The following is a 16,584-nucleotide window of genomic DNA, read 5'->3' as shown; positions in this document are numbered from 1 at the left end:
CTCTCTGTTGGTATTTAGAGTTACTACCTCCATGAGTACAGGTCAAGTTCATCAAATTGTAGCAATTTACCCTCATTTTCTTTATCAAAAATTGTTTTGTTCTTTTCTTTTCTTAAAAATCTTCCTCTAGTCGAGTTCTGATTATCAAGCCATCAAGGCTAGGTAAAATGGGTACTGTCTGCAACTTTGGGTGTTCATGTGCACCTCCTCTCACTTCATATCAGCTGGATGCTTCACTCGTAGCTCTAGCCCTCTGTGGCTATGTCCTTGTCCCTGGGCTCAGGTGTCCCCAGCTCTCATCACACTTTGGACCAACCAGCTCTTTCTCTTCTCTCTCTCATCTCCAGGTCAATGGGAGTCAATGGACAGTGGTAGAACTCAGCCCATTTCTTCATTGCTGCCTTTCCCCCTCTTCCACTCACCAGTAGACCAGTGTGGTCACCAGCAAGCTTACATACCTGCTCATGTGTTCCCTTTGAATTTCAGTCTTAGAGGGGATAGAATGGGACTTCCCAGTCCGTTGGACAGGCAGCGATTCAGAGCCAAGTGGAGTAAGGTCCTGGCAGGCAGGGATGCTTGGAAGGTGTTCTCATTATAAATGCCTATCACCGAGGGGTCAAGGTTACACAGGGCAGTCCCACATGTGCCTCATTCAGGCACCCCACTTCCTGAACGTGTCTGAGAGCTCTGGTTATCAGGAAGCCCCTTGGTGAATCTGTCCCAGGAGGTGGAAAACTTAGTGCTTGGTAGGCGCTGCCCACAGGGCAAGGCTGCCATGTTGTACCACATCTGACTTGAAGAGTTGATGCTAAGAGAGGGAGTGTCTGTCAGGTGCAAATCTGCCCACTGAGGAGAAAAGAGCCCTGTCAACCCTTCCCTGGTTGGGTGAGCCGTTTGAAGGTTAGTTCAGCAGGAGAAAGGTGAGACTCTCTGTCCCATAAAGATTTACAGCTTTGGGGACCCTCTAGAGACAGGGTCACTAGGAGTTGGAACCGACTCACCAACACACAGCAACAGCTTTAGCTGGAAAAGGACATCACGGAAGTTTGTGCCGCTCCGCATCAATTTAACACAGCCACAAAACGTTCGCTGTCTTAGTTTTCTAAGCCTGCTCTAACAGAAATACCACAAGGGGGTGGTTTTCACAAACAGACATTTTCTCTCTCACAGTTTGTGAGGCAAAAGTCCAAATTCAGGGTCCCATCTCAAGGGGAAAGTTGTCAACATTTGTGGGCCCAGAGGATACCCCTCTCCTGGCTCTTCTCTCTTGATGGTTGTAGGTTCTCTCTTTTATCTTTGTAAGAGAAAAGGTGATGCAGGTCACATCCCAGGGGAACTCGCCTCACTTCAGATCAGGGCTGGGACCTGAGTGAGGGTGGTGATTAAGGACAGGTGATCCAGCCCACCCCAATCTTCACCCACTAACAATAGGACCCAATCTTCTTTAGCATAATCTAACCCTGCTTCATTAAACACAAGCAGAGGTTAGGGTATACAGCACATCACAGATTCAAGGACAATGACATCAGATCATGCAGTGAAGGGGCATTCACAATACTGGAAATCACGTGCTAGTCAGGTTGACATATTCTTTTTTGTGTGTGTATGTGGTGGTGGTGGTGGGGCATCATTCAGTTCAAAACAGTCTCCAAGAGCAGCCTGGTGGCCAGTTCCACAAGGGGCTGTCTCGAGTTGATCCTAGTACCTGTGACAGGTGGAGGGAGTGCGATGGGGTCAGCAGCAAGGGTGGGCTGGGGCCAGCAGTGACCATCAGCGGCAGAGTGAGGAATGGCTTAGAGAACAGAAGCAAGGCAGCAGTGAGAGAGGCCAGCAGCCTGGCACCAGGGCTCTGAGGATTCTGGGAGACTAGGGCAGCCTGAAGTCAAAACTGCTGGGTTGTGTGTTGTTGATGACTATGTGAGGGTCATCCTGCACATCAAGGGTCTGCGTGCCCACCGCATGCTCACAACCAACTCTGACCTCAGGCCTATGATCAATTTTTTTTTTTTTTAAACCATAGGCAAATGCTCCTTCTGAAGGAGCAGAGAGGCATGGGGAGCCTTTGAGGGCTTAAAGAAATACATAGGTGTAACTGGCATTTCTGTCCTCTTAGGTCTCCCGTGCACCCTGTACGTGTATGTTCTGCAAGGGCACAGGGCATCCATTCTCTCCACAGACGCTCCCCAGCATCTAGGAGAGCGTCATGTACAGCAGGTGTGTAATAAATGTGCGCCAGTAAACAAGGCGTGACATGACCAAGGTAACATTTCAAATGATTGGGAATGGAATCTTATTTGGAGAATGGTTTAGGATTTTAGACTCCCATATTAAAAAGAATGGAGTCCTGGTGTGGCTCTGCAGGATAATCGCTGGACTGCAAGCTCAGTACAAACCCACCAGCCGCACCTCAGAAATCAGACACAGTGTTGCTGAGTCAGACCCAACTTCATAGCACTTAACAACAACTGTAAGAAGAATGGAGTCCTGGTGTGGCTCTGCAGGATAAGCACTGGACTGCAAGGTCGGTTTGAACAACAAGGTTGGTGACTCAAACTCACGAGCTGCTCCTTGGAAACCCTATACAGGGTCACTATGAGTCAGAACCAACTCAACAGCACTAGGTAGATATAAAAATAGGAACAAGAAATCTTATTACTGGAAAATAAAGGCAATTTTAAAAATCACCTTAAGAGAAGACTGTGAATGAGTAGGCAAGGTCACTGCCTGAGTCCCGCCCTCCCCACCCCACCAGACACACAGCCTTTCCTGGAGATGTGATGTCATTGTTCTTAGGTGCCGTCAAGTCCGTTCTGACTCATAGTGACCCTATGCATGACAGAATGAAACACCGCCCAGTCTGGTGCCAACCTCACAATCGTGACTACCCTTCAGCCTACTGCTGCTGCCACCGTGCCAATCCATCTCACTGGGGGTCTTCCTCTTTTTTGCTGACCCTCCATTTTACCTAGCATGATGCCTTACTCCTGAGACTGGTTGCTCTTGATCACATGTCTGAAGTATGAGAGACGTGTGATCCTGGCTTCTAAGGAGCATTCTGACTATACTTCTTTTGATATAGATCTGTTTGTTCTTCTGGAAGTCCATGGTACTTTTAATATTCTCCTCCAACACCATCACTCAAATGTTGATATAAACCCCCAAAAGTCAAAATTCACTGCCAGAAGTCCATTCTTACTCATTGAGACCCCATATAAGGTTTCCAAGGCTGTAATTTTATGGGTCAAGACATCCGCATCTTTCTCCCATGGAATGGTTGGTGGGTTAAAACTGCCAGCCACTTGGTTAGCAGCCTAATGCCTCCACCTCATAAATCCGTTTATTCGTTTGTTCAGATGTTGGCTTGTAATAGGGGCCAAGGGTTGAGGAAATGACTCCCAAACTTGTCTGCATGCTGGATTCACTTGGGAAACTTCAAACACTACTGACCCCGGGCCACCAGCCCCCAGGGATCGACTTAACTGGTCTGAGGTACAGCCTGGACGATAGGATTTTGAAAAGATCTCCAGGTGACTCTAATGTGCACATGAGTTTGGGGAACTGCTGCTTTGAAGGGCGAGATACTTCTTCCTACTCGACAATATCACTAAACTCATCCTTTGGGCAAATCTTCCAGTTTTGTAATAACCAGGGGCAGGTTTTTTTTTTTTTTTTTTTAAATGAGAACTTGGGACCCGTTTCACACAGTCTTAGCCATGTTTGTCCATGAGCAGTGGATTCCATCAGGCCCTGCCAGGGCATGAGGACACGTGCAATAGTCTCTGCCCTAATGGTACCTAGGGACAGTCGGGAAGAGGTCAACGAGGGGCAGGCACCCAATGGAGCCAGGCCAAGGTGCGGTGGTAGCCGCTGGTGAACGCGTGCTCCTTTCCTGGGTGGGTGGGCTGCTTTGTGGGGCGTCTGATTCTGCTACCCTCTGTGAGCAGTTCCCGGGCTGTGCTCTGCCAGTGTGTCCACCTGGTCCACTCACTGGGCAGCTCTGTGCCAAGCACCAGGCCTTGTCTGTCAGTGAACAAGATCAATAAGGCCTGGGTATGGAATGCTGACAACTACGTCGCCAGCCCTCAGGTTCAAGCTATTGAACTCTTGAATCCCTATTGGGTTCATGGAAACTATTCCCATTGTTCAACCGGCTGTGACCAAGGACATTTCTAGTCTGTCCATCTAGTCACGCATCCATCTGTCACTTGTTTTTCTGTCCATTTGTCCATCCATCCATCCACCCACAGACTTCTGGAATACTTACTATAGGGGTACTCATTGGGGGGCACACTAGTGAACAAAATAAATCCCTTTCTTTTGGAGCTTATATATTCTAGTGTGTGGGGTGGGTGGAGAGGACAGACAATACGTATAATAAACAAGTCAACTGCGTGGTGCTATTATTGTTGTTAAGTGTCATTGAGTCGGTTCCGACCCACAGTGACTCTATTTCCGACAGAACCAAACACCACCCGGTCCTCACCCTCCTCAATATTTGCTGTTACACTTGAGGCCCCTGTTGCTGTCATTGCATCAATCCATCTCATTGGGGGGGCTCCCTCTTTGTCGCTGACCCTCCATTTTACCAAGCCTGATGTCCTTCTCCAGGGACGGGTCCTTTCTGATGACATATCCGGAGTATGAGAGATAAAGTCTGCACTCTGACTGCACTTCTTCCAGCACAGCTCTGTTTGGTCTTCTGATGGTCCTTGATGCTGTTATTACTCTGCTCCAACATCATCACTCAAATGCCCCAACTCTTCTACCAGCTTTCATATTGACTGTCTAACTTGCACATGCATCTGAGTCCATTGAAAATACCATGTCTTATGTCAGGCACACTTTAATCCCCAAACTGACTTCTTTGCTCTTGAACAATGTAATGAGGCCTTATGCAGATTTGACTAACGCCAATACATCATTTGATTTCTTGACTAATATATTTATTGAGCAAATAGTATGGGATAGGTATTGTTCTAAGCATTTTACATCTGTTAACATTTCCATCTTTACACTACTCGTACAAAGTAGGGACTATTAGTATCACCAGAGTCCATGTGTGTGAACAATTAACATGTTCAAGGCTGTAGGGTTTGGCTACCCAGAAGTTCTTCGGAAGTCCTATGGAATAGATTTCCTGGGACACAAATGGGGTCGCATGAGTCAGAATCGACTTCACAGCCATTGGTTTTATTAATATTCCCATTTTATGGATGAAAACACTGAGGCACAGAAAATAAGGTCATATATCCAGAAAGTGGTGGCAGTAGATTTCGTTCCTAGACTAGCTGGTTCAAGTTGATGTTTTTGAATACTAAATGATACCGCCTCCCTCCCAGGTGGAGACTTTTTTTCTCAGGCACAACCTCTCCTTTGTGGTGTGAAAGCCACCTGGATCCTCCTCACGGACACTGGTGGAAGGCCTCTGGGGGCTGAGGGTGGAGAGCCGATACAGCCCATGACTCATGGAATCCCAAATAATGCCAACAGGGCAGGGGAGGAATGAAGCCATGGCATTCCCAGCCTCCAGGGCTGAGGGGGAATGAGGTGGAGGTTCTGGCCTAGCTAACTGTGGAGACGGGGGTAGGGAGATGGGCATCATGTTCTAGTTCACAAGGTGAACAAGATGAGGTCCCCCTTTGCCCTCATGGAAGCTGCAGCCTAGTGGGGATGTCTTCATGGTCCCTCCTCGTATTGGTCCTGTCTAGGGAGACGGTTTGAGTTTACCCCAAAACTGTAAGGTGACTAAGGAGTTTAGTACTTTGCGCATACACAAAGGAAGCCTTTTGTAGAGTTTGAACAGGAGACAAGCCGAGAGTAAAGGTGTTTAGAGTGCTCAGGTCCCCATATGGCTAGTCCACTGACCCTGTGGGAACTCCCTGAGTGGTACAAAGGGCATGGCTGGTCCTCAAGGTTGGCAGTCTGCATCTACACAGGGGCAACTCGGAAGAACTGGCCAACTTCTACCATGGCAGCCACTGAACACTGTATGGAGCACAGTTCTGCTCGGACCCATGTGGAGTGGCCATCATTCAGAACTGACCCTGTGGCAGCTGGCCCTGGGTCCAGTCCTCCCGGCCCCATGCAAGCAGTTTTTGCAAACTTTGTGTTACCCTCGCTTTTAGAAGAACTTTGGAAGTCTCCAGCCTTTGAGAAGATGGTAGAATGAACCCCCAAATAATTCATTATGATAGTTTCCAACTAGGACACTCAGCAGTATCGTCTTTGACCCCCTCCGAGGCCGATGGAGTCAGACCCCTGTGTCTGCAGACTGGGCATGAGCTTTGTCAAAGCCTTTTTGGGGCAGGTCTGATTGGCACCTTCGGCTGAGAACCTCCGACGGTTGGCCTAGAATTAGCTCCGAGCATTATTTCCTAACAAGTCACTGGGTGGGACCAGTCTGATGCCATTTCTTCAAGGCATTGGCACAGGGGTCCCCTGCGACTCCGTGGGTGTACACTGTAGGCGCCATGTCATAGAGAGAACTTTACTCCAAGGGGAAGTTGAGACACTTGGGTGAAAACTCAGCCAGACTGGTGTTGACTATTCCTGGGACTGATGTGGCACTGTGGGTTAATGCGCTGGGCTGCAAGGTTGGTTTGAACCACAAGGTCAGCGGGTCAAGGTCTCCACTCACTCCTTGGACTGGACAGCACTTAACAAGCGTCCCTGGAACTGAGTGTTGGTTTAGATCCACTTCTCAGGTTTCAGTGGCATTTCCAGACTCAGATGGACTAAGAATAAAGGCCTGGCAATGTACTCCCCGAGACCAGCCATCAGATCACAGCCGAGCCATCTGCAGTCATGGGGTGACCCAGGACTGGGGAGTTCTGTGAGCATGGGGTGGCCATGAGTTAGGGACTGGCTCCAAGGCAACTGAGAGCTTTTACCTGCAGAGATAAGTTCCCACGTCAAGAACACAGACTCCGCACCCCGGTATCGGGAGGGGAGTCAAGGATCTATCCTGGACGTCCTCAGGTGCAGGGCGGATTCCTGTTGCAGGGAGAGCAGCAGATGCTGGCTGGCACTTGTACCTTGCCACCCAACTCTCTTGTACCAGTTGTGCCTTTGTGTGGCCCCTCGAGTCCCGTTTGTATGATGAGAGCTCTGGCCATTGTTGGGTGCCGTCAAGTGGGTTTGGACTCACAGTGACCCCACGTGATGGAGTGGAACTGCCCCATGGGATCCTGGGCCATCACCTTTATAGAAGTCGATCACCAGGCCTTTCTTCCGTGGAACCCCTGCATGGGTTCCAACCACCAATCTTTAAGTGAGCAGCTGAGTGATTAACTGTTATAATCTCCAAACCAAACCAACCGCTGTCGAGCCAATTTTGATTCACAGCGATCCCACAGGGCATACCGCCCCACAATCTGCAGTCCTTCAGGAGGTAGACAGCTTCAACCTTCTCCCATGGAGGGGCTGGTGGACTTGAATCACTGACCTCTGAGTTAGCACACAGGCACTTTTGCCACACCACCATTGGGAATAAGGACAGAATCAATCTGATCTTTTGTCCTCTTTGAGCTCACCATCTGGTGGGTGGGCCGGGGAACACACAAATAAATACTTTGAAAATCCAGCTTCTCTGGGTTGTGTCTCCCTCCAAAATGACATCAGTCTATGTCACCAACAGATACTGCAAGTAGAGATTAAGTGTGAATCTAAGATGTCAGTTACAGCCTGTCGAAACAGGAAGAGCTACATAAGTAGCAAATGAAATGTAGAAAGAATATACTAGCTACTGAGGGCTGTGCTGGACAGAAAGCCACATTGTCTTTGAATAATGCCCTCTACCAAGTGCAGAGGCCAGCAGCCACCCAAACTCTAACAGTAGAGCTGAGTGACCAGTGATTGTTGGAGGAAGATGGAGTCCCTGCATGGTGTGAAGGTCAATGTGTTTGGTTAGCCTGAAGGTTAGAGGTTTGAGATCACCCAGAGGCCTGGGAATGTACTTCTAAAAGACCAGTCTTCTGAAAACTCTTTGGAGCACAGCTCTACTTGGCAACACGTGGGCTGTCGTGAGTCAGAACTTACTCGACGGCAACTGGCTTCAGTAGCAAAGAGGGAAGAAAAGCCAAGAAGTGACATCCGAGCCAAGTCTCGAAGGTCGATTTCATCCTGAGGGAAAGGGAATGGAGAAGTAGAGGCCCGGAGTGAGGAAGCACAACTTATTTGGGGGGACAGAGAATGTAAGAAACCAAGCAGACAAGTGGTCTGAGACCAGTGGGGAGGCTTTGAGTGCCACGGAAGATGTTTGGATTTCATTGTTAGGTTTCACCGAGTTGGTTCTGACTCATAGTGACCCTTCGTATAACAGAACAAAACTCTACCAGGTCCAGCATCATCCCACTTGTTGCTGTTGAGTCTAGACACTGGAGAATGGGGACTTCTGAAAGATTTGGGGATGTAAGTGTATTTATTGCCGAAGAATCCAGGGGGGAGCACAGCAGGCTGGCTGACCAGAGTGAGCATACATCGGCAGCAGAGGCCTCTTGGTTGAGTGTGTCACGTTAGGGCTCTGGGAACACAACGGTCAGACCATCTATGCTCCCTTTCTGCAGGGCTTACATTTGGATCTTTGAAGTCTAGTTGAAGATGTGAGCCAAACAATATGGACAAGCAAAGGCATAAATGAATGTGGTAACTTTAACAACCTTCACAATGGCAAGTCCTAAATCAAGTTGGGTGCTGTGGCCAGAAGAAAGTGTGAACAGGGCCCACTGAGACAAGGTGGCCAGAGCCGGCCCCCGGGGAGGGTCTGAGACCTGGAGCATGAGGACAGGGGGCAGAGTGTTCCAAAGGAGGATTGCCGATGGGAATGAATTGTGTCCAAGACCAGGAAGCATGACCGTAGCTAAGTAAGGGAGAGATGGGGACACTGGCAGGTACAGTGGTATCAACAGACCCTGCAGACCGACTGTGGGTGGGGACAAGTGGGCAGGCCCCACATGCTGGAGAGGTGTCCCTGACTCTGAGCACTGGTACAGGGCATGCTGGACACTGACAGGGTCTGGACTGGAGTGATGGTCGGCAGAGCTTTCAACTCTTACTCTCAACTGCTGTCCAACTGACTGACCTAGGAAACAGGTGTATTTGGGTAGAAAGATGATTTCAAGCAAATTGAATTAGTGGAGTCTCATGATTGGATATCCTGAGCCCAGGCTGGCAGTTGGAAGTGAGTCTAGATTTCAGAAGAGTTTTAGGGACCCCAAGCACAGATTTGGGAATCACTAACAAACAGGCACAAATGTGCTGGACTACTAGCCCAATGTTGGCGGTCTGAACCCACCCGGACACCATGAGGGACAGGCCTGGCCACCTGTTTCTGGAAGGTGATAGCCTTTGAACCTCTACGGAACAACTCCTCGACTGCACACACCGGGTCACCATGAGCTGGAAGCAACGCCACAGCACGAAGGCAGAAACGAGTTACTGAGCTCGTCAGGGGGCCGTAGGGACAGAGAGGTAGGCCTAAACGAAGCAAGGGCCAGGAGGAAGACCCCATAAAAGCAGAAGACTAGTCAGTGCCAGCTGTTGAATTTCTGCCAGAGTTTTTATCAGAGAAGTGGTAGACACACTATTGCTTAGTAGAGAAAGGCCGAGACTTGGGAGCCAGGTGGCCCGGGTTTGAATCCTGGTTCTACCACTTTCTATACATGAGACTTTGGGCACATTATTGAATTGTGGTATGCTTCAGCCTGTATGTATGGAAGTATCAACACTGTTGAGTCTGGGATGTTTACTTCTACCTCCACAGGCTAATGAGTTAGCCGGTTAGGGTTTTTAATGGATGGTGGGAGAAGGCACGGGAATGGACCAGAGACAAAGGACTTTCTTATTCCCAGCATAGCACGCAGCAGAACCCCCTGGAGCCAGGATGGATGCTGGGCACGCAGTAGGTCTGTGTAGCAGTGGAGGAATACTCAGTTCGGGGGACCCACCTCTTGAACAGCAGGCAGTAAGCAAGCGTGCAGTTTTGTCTTGAAGGGTTGGGTATACTACCGCATCCCTTGTGGCCACCTGCTACAAACACAATGCTCAGAGATGACCTGGATAAAGTGAAGTCAGACCCAGACCCAGCCCGCTAGAAGTGTAGGAGCATCAAGACCCAAGAGTGTCTCCCAAGACCTACCTCGGAGGACTGTCAGGGAGATCAGAGGAGCTAGTATTCCTGATGTGCTGTTAGCTGTTATGACTTGTCATTAAATGCCGTTCAGTTGGTTCCAACTCATAGTGACCCTGTATAGGGTTTCCTAGGAGCAGCTGGTGGGTGTGAAGTGCCAACCGTGTGGTTCGCAGTCTAGTACTGAGCCTACAGCACCACACCAGGACTCCAAATTATTGTTAAAACTAGGGGTGGCAGTATGGCTGAAGGTGGGGCTTAAAACTGTAGATCACATTACATAAACTAAACAAACAAACCATAACTCAACAAATACTGTGTGCCAGGTACTGTGGCTACAGTAGTGAACAGAGCAAAGTTCATAACCACCAGGAGCTTGCATTCTAGAACAGAGAGATGGACAAGTAGATGAGGAGGGGTCTAAATGATCTTGAGCCTCGAAGACCAAAGTAAGGACTTGGAAGCCAATGGATGGTTCTGTACAGAGGTACACCATGAGCTAATGTACGCTGATGGCTGACTGGAGAAGAGGCTTTGGTGGTGGGTGCTGCTGGAAACAAAATGATTTATTCTTAAATGTGTGAAAAGATTTAAGCATGTCGCTGGAGAAGGATATCATGTTTGGTAAGGGGGAGGGTCAGAAAAAAGAGGAAGACCCCCAGAGAGATGGACTGGCCAAGGGGCAGCATGGATGGACCCAAGCATGGCAACAGTAGTGAGGTTGGCCCAGGATCAGGCAGTGTTTCGTTCTGTTGTACATAGGTCGCTGTGGGTCAGTACCGACTTGATGGCACCTAACAACAACAACAAAACACCAAAGGGGCTCCTTGGAGAGGAGAGGGCTAACTGTGGGTGACAGAGGACAGCAGCGCAGGCTGAGAAGACCCCTTTCACCACTGAGTGAACTCATGTCTAGAGACTGGCTAGCAATATCTCACTCAGGGTGACTCTGCCTGACAACCTTTGTGTTCTCTACGAAACTGGAAGCAGGAAGATCTGCAGAGGGAAGTGGAGGGAACTGAAGACTGGTGGAGAATGAGTACATAGAGTTCCCACGATCGTGGACATGGCACAGCTAGGACAGACTAGGCAGAGCGGGCCTGTGTGGAACAGTCCCTACCTTCAGGAACAAGGCCAGGAGACCAGGTGGCTGCAGAGGACAATGCCATCTCATCAGGAAGGCTAGGGGCACCAGTATACTGGTGAGGCTGTGTCTGGGGAAGGGAGAAGCCGCGAGCGCACCAAGCAGATAGCCTCTGGTCTCACCACTTACCGTGCAGCTCCTCCGAAGCTCCGAGGTCTTCTGGCCAGGAGATGTGGCAGTGTTCCTTCTTCCTTCCCATCCTAAGAAGCCATATCCAAGTAGGATCTTTTACACCTCAGGAGGAGGCAGCAGGGAGCAAGGAACAATACACACAGGCCCAAGGATGGTGTTTCTCTCTTTTATTTAAAAACAGTGCTTCATTACCATTTGCAAAGGCAGGGCAGAGCTCCTCCTTTGCTTAGAGTTTATAAAAGCCAGCAACATGATCAATAATTTATACACATGGATAGTAATACAAAAAAAAATAAGGAATAAAAGCTAAAGATCTAACTACTCCGACCTTCACAATTCCAGCTACTTGATAATAATAGGAGTAACCCAATGAATACTGTATGGTCTGAAAGCTACTATACAATATGATTCTTAACAAGAAGGGGAAGGGAGTCGAGACCGTCACAGAACCCTGGGGTACTTCTCTGGAGTTAGCAGGGAAACAGGGCCCTGGACAAGCAGCTCGGGTGTCCTAGGAAGTGATTCCGGGAGCGGGGAGGGCAGAAGGCTGGGTGGTCAATTACACAAGCATCCCATGTGATGCCCACCCCCCATGTCCCGTAGGTACCTGCTTTGCCATGGCCATGGGAGGGATTGCATGTAGGGACAGTTCAGTCCCTGCTAGGGGAGGGGGGAGGAGGAAGGGTCTGTGGCATTTGCAGCCTTGATTGGGACTGGAAAGCTAAGAGACGCAGGGCAGATGGCCTGTTGGGGACAAGCCAACCCCAGCGGCTCTTTGCTCGCTTTGCAGCCCTAGCTTACGTGTGTCAGCCCCAGGCTTGCTCCAGCTATTCACAAGCAGAATTATAACACAAGAGAGAAAAAAATTCATATCCCTTAGGGAAAAAAAAGAGGATCAATTCATCACTCGATATATAATACAGCCAAAAGGAGCTGCCCAAACAAGCACACACACACACACACACACACACAAATACTGTGAACAGAAAAAGTACAAGAAACTGACGAAGCTGGGAGTCTGGGTTGGGTACAGACATTGCTTCAAGCATTTATCAGTCCCCTGGAAAAAACAAATAGGGGAGAAAAAAAGGGTTGTTTTTCTTTAAATCCCCAAACTCCTGTACCCCCACGGGAATCTGGTGCTATTAACAGGGGTGGGGTAGGAGAGAAAAGAGAAGCCGATGGTCCCTTTTCACTTGCCAGGGCCAGTGGAGCCCTTGAGTTAGGGGGTGTGTGTATCAATGCCAGACAGCCAGGCCCAGGTACCCCACTCAGGCCGTCTCCATTGGCTGACGAACAGTTCTCTCAGTTACCGATCCCTGCCAACCAGCACTACCATGGCTGAATTGATCTACCGTTTTCCTGAGTAAACTGTAACTGGCTACAGTTTCGGTAACATGGATAAGAACTGGGCTGCCACAGCCAACTGGAATCCCCTCTTCATTCCTCATGCCTCGGAGTCAGGAATTTGACTGTCTGTCTGTCTGCTTAGGACACCCGGAGCTGACTTACAAAGGGCCGTGCTTCCTGCTCTAGTTCTTGGATGGCTGTGGCCTTGTTGATCAGTACACGTGGGGAAGGGGGAGGGTACAGAGGAGAGTGGGTGGGAGGGAACATTTCCAAAAAATAGTGTTTTATGCAACAAAGACTCAAGTTTCACTGGTGCATACTACAAATGGTCAAACATTCTCAAGAGCATGACAAAAATAAAAACACACACATTTACGTCTGATGTTCACCTTGCCCACTATTTTTTTTTTTTCCTATCTTAAAACAGTGCAAACAGGTAACTTATGCTTTTAAAATACCACAACCCCTTCCCCACCCCACCCCCAGAGTCCCTTTCCTCCTAGTATGGGGGGGTGGTGGGGGTGGGGTGGGGGGTGTACTCCAGGGCTGCTAGCAGGAGAAATGGAGGGCATGCAGACACTTTCCCTCCGCCCCTCCTTAGACGTCTAAGTGCTCTCCAGACTGGCCCTGGTCCGCTGTTTTCTTCTTGCATATCCTTGGGATTGCTTTCATCCCTCATCTCTGGAAGCTATGTAACCAGGTATAGGATGGTGGTGATGCACTGACTGATTGGCTATGTCTCTAGAAAGTCTGACCGAAATGAAGTCGTTCCCCTGAGGGTCACCTGTTGGGAGGAGGAGCTGCTAGTATTGATTCCTGTGGAATTGGACCTCCACTAGCCCCTGTGGTACCCAGCCTGCATCTTCTTAATAAGAAAAAAAAAAAAAATCTGTTTCTACACAAAAAAAGTTGGCCCAAGTCAGACGGTGGCTGTGAGCGGATGGTGTGGTAGGAGGTTCTATAAAACCTGAGAGCCTCACGAATGACGAATCACCAATGCTTCATCTGGTTTGATGGGAGCTGAGCTACGTACCACAAGGCATTCTAACAAAGCTGACAGGGGGATGTTAAGATTACGGTTTTTCACTAGAGGCCTCCTTAAAGAAATCTGGTTTCTAAGTGTAAGATGCCTAGTTTAAAAGCCTAGGTCGTGAACTTCAATAAAGCTGTCAGATTCCTTGTGAGTGACATTCAGCATCAGTAAGCTTTTAAGGGTTCTCAACCTCTAATAGACCCACAAGATGCCAAACTCTCTGTGGACTTGGTTTCTCATCCAATGAGAACCAGAGTCAGGGTCTCCCGGCATCCCGGCTGAGAGGAACCTGCCTCTGTGGTGGTGGGCTGTGTGGGGCCTGAGAGATCTGGCTGTTTTCTGAGAACCCCAATTCTCAGCTCTCACACTGACAACCAACAGATCTTTACTAAGAAGCAGAACTCCCTTTGGTCTTTCTTAGAAAAGCCGGGATGCAGGGAGACCCCAAGCTGGAAGAGATGGTCTTAGAAACCCCTCCCTGTGAGAATAGCAGAAACCCACAAGACATGGAGCTTGCCTGCCAGAATGCGCTGGACTGAGATGCACACAAGGGGTCCAAGCTCCTGTTTCTGCCTTTTGAGAGGGCCGCGGGGGCTGCCTTCTCTATCTGCCCAGCTTCCTTGTCTCTTTCTAGAAGACAACGAACAATTCTTAACCTCATTTCCCGACTCGCCCCCTCTCCTACGGACACAACCACGGAGAATTTGGCCTCGTCTTTCCTTGAGCCAGTGGCTGGCTATTTTATGAGAATGGCCCCTATCTGAACATGATACAACATGTTTCTCCTTTTCATTTGTCAGTAAAAACGCTCTCGCAAAACAAAAACGAAGGAAGAAAATAAAAATCCTCCCTGCCCCCACCCCCTAGAACTGTGAAAGAAAGCCCCATCTCTGATGCCCCCTCCTCTAACGAAAAGGTTTATATACATACAACAGAAACTATCTTAACAGCAACAAACCACTTTGGCTTGGAGGTGGGGGGTGGTTGAGGGCGAGAACCCTTAAAAAGAATAGCCAATAGATGGGACCGTTGGGTGTCACTGGTTCTATGTAACTTCCCCTAGTGTCTGGCACTGCCTCCTTCGTAGCTCTGGGAAGAGTCAGGATTCTTGGGGAGAAGACAAAGTAGCCACAACAGGCCAGTGCCCTTGCAGACAAGCCTCTCTCTTACAAAGAACACGCAATACTGTCATGAGCCAGTCAGTTTAATTCAAGGACCTAAACCGATTACTAGCCAAGAGGCAGGAGTTCAAAACAACAGTCCAAAAACCAACCCAGAACCAACCAGGAGCTCCATGTCTCTGAATTACTCCCTTTAGCAGCTATCCCTTGGGTGAAAGTTCACCCTAGTACCAATGTGAGTAGACCAGGGAGCCAGACAGACCAGGCCTTTCTCGACTCGAACGTCTTGTTTCGGAAATGCTGCAGGACGTGTACCGGAGAGAAAGGCGTTCTCCCCGCTCTGAAGACAGACAGCTGGGACCAGCGAGCAGAAGCAGTGGCTCACTGCTGTGGCCGCTGCAGGACCCTTCCCACCCTAGACCCTCCATCCAGAGGGTGCTGGTCGGGTGCTCAGCGGGGTGTCTTTGGAGGAGAATGAAAAGATGGGTGGAAAAGCCCTGGGGGGTGGGGTGGGGGGAGTTCAAGACTGTGGCTGGAGGTGACCCATACAGGCTCTGAAAGCTGAAAATACCTGGGGCTGCCCTCATCACCACAATGTCCAGGGACAGCTGGCCGATGACTTTGTGCCTTTACCATCTCCCACCAGAGGCTGCATTACACTTGGTACTGAATTTACAGATGCAGAGAAAGAGAAGGACTATCAGAATGACCTGTCAGACATCTAATATCCCCACAGTTTATTCTCTCATGCTCTGTAATAGCGCTCAACAACCAGAACTTCTAATTCTCAGGTAACCTGGGGGCAATCTGGCCTCGGGTTTGTCTTCTGCTCCTGGCTCGAAAGCTCCTGCATCTTGAGGACATGGGAACATGGTGTTAGTAACAAGTCCAATGAGCTAAGTGATGGTTCCATCTGAGGGGAAGAAACCCAGCGGCAAAGCTCGGATTCCAGGAAAGAGAAGACTGGGTGTTTGAACACTCCACAGTTCATTCTGAGAATTGCTTTCCTAACGAGGTGCTTATTAACCACAGCCTGAGAACACGTTTGGAAAGAGCAATATGGCAATTTCAAAAACGATGTCAACCGTCTCAGGCTGCGCATGGAAGATGATTGTAAAAAGAGTGGAGAAGATAGGAGGACAGAGGAGGGATAAGCGACTTTACAAAAAAAAAAAAAAAAAAAAAATTCTCCTGCTTTGCAAGCACAAATTCCTATCATCTGTCAGCGTGTGGATTCCAGCCACAGCCAATCAGAACTGCCTGCCAGAGACCAGAAACTCAGGAGACTAGATCCTATGGCAGAAAGGAAGGCAGGCCAAGAGCGGCTCTTCCGCTTCTGCGTGTCCCCCAGCCACGCAGCACAGACACACTTTGGTAATTCTGTCTGCTGATTTCTGGTCACCTGCATCGATCAGCTCCCAACACGTCCCCCTCCTCTTTCACTGCCTCTTCTGTGACTCACAGAATAAGCTGAGCACGGACATACAGACATGGAAATGCATTCTTTTTTTTTTTTTAACCACAGTTTAAAAAAAAAAAAAAAAAGAAAAAGAAAAAGGAAAAAAAGCACAATCTTTGGAACAAAAGAATTAAAGGCAGAAATTTAAAGGAAAAATACATATTCAAAGAACATAGTGAGGTATAAAAAAGTATTCTCTTTTTTTTGTGTTTTTTTTTT

Source organism: Chrysochloris asiatica, unplaced genomic scaffold, assembly GCF_000296735.1.
Source record: "Chrysochloris asiatica unplaced genomic scaffold, ChrAsi1.0 scaffold00076, whole genome shotgun sequence".
Lineage (NCBI taxonomy): Eukaryota > Metazoa > Chordata > Mammalia > Afrosoricida > Chrysochloridae > Chrysochloris > Chrysochloris asiatica.
This window is presented reverse-complemented; position numbering follows the sequence as displayed.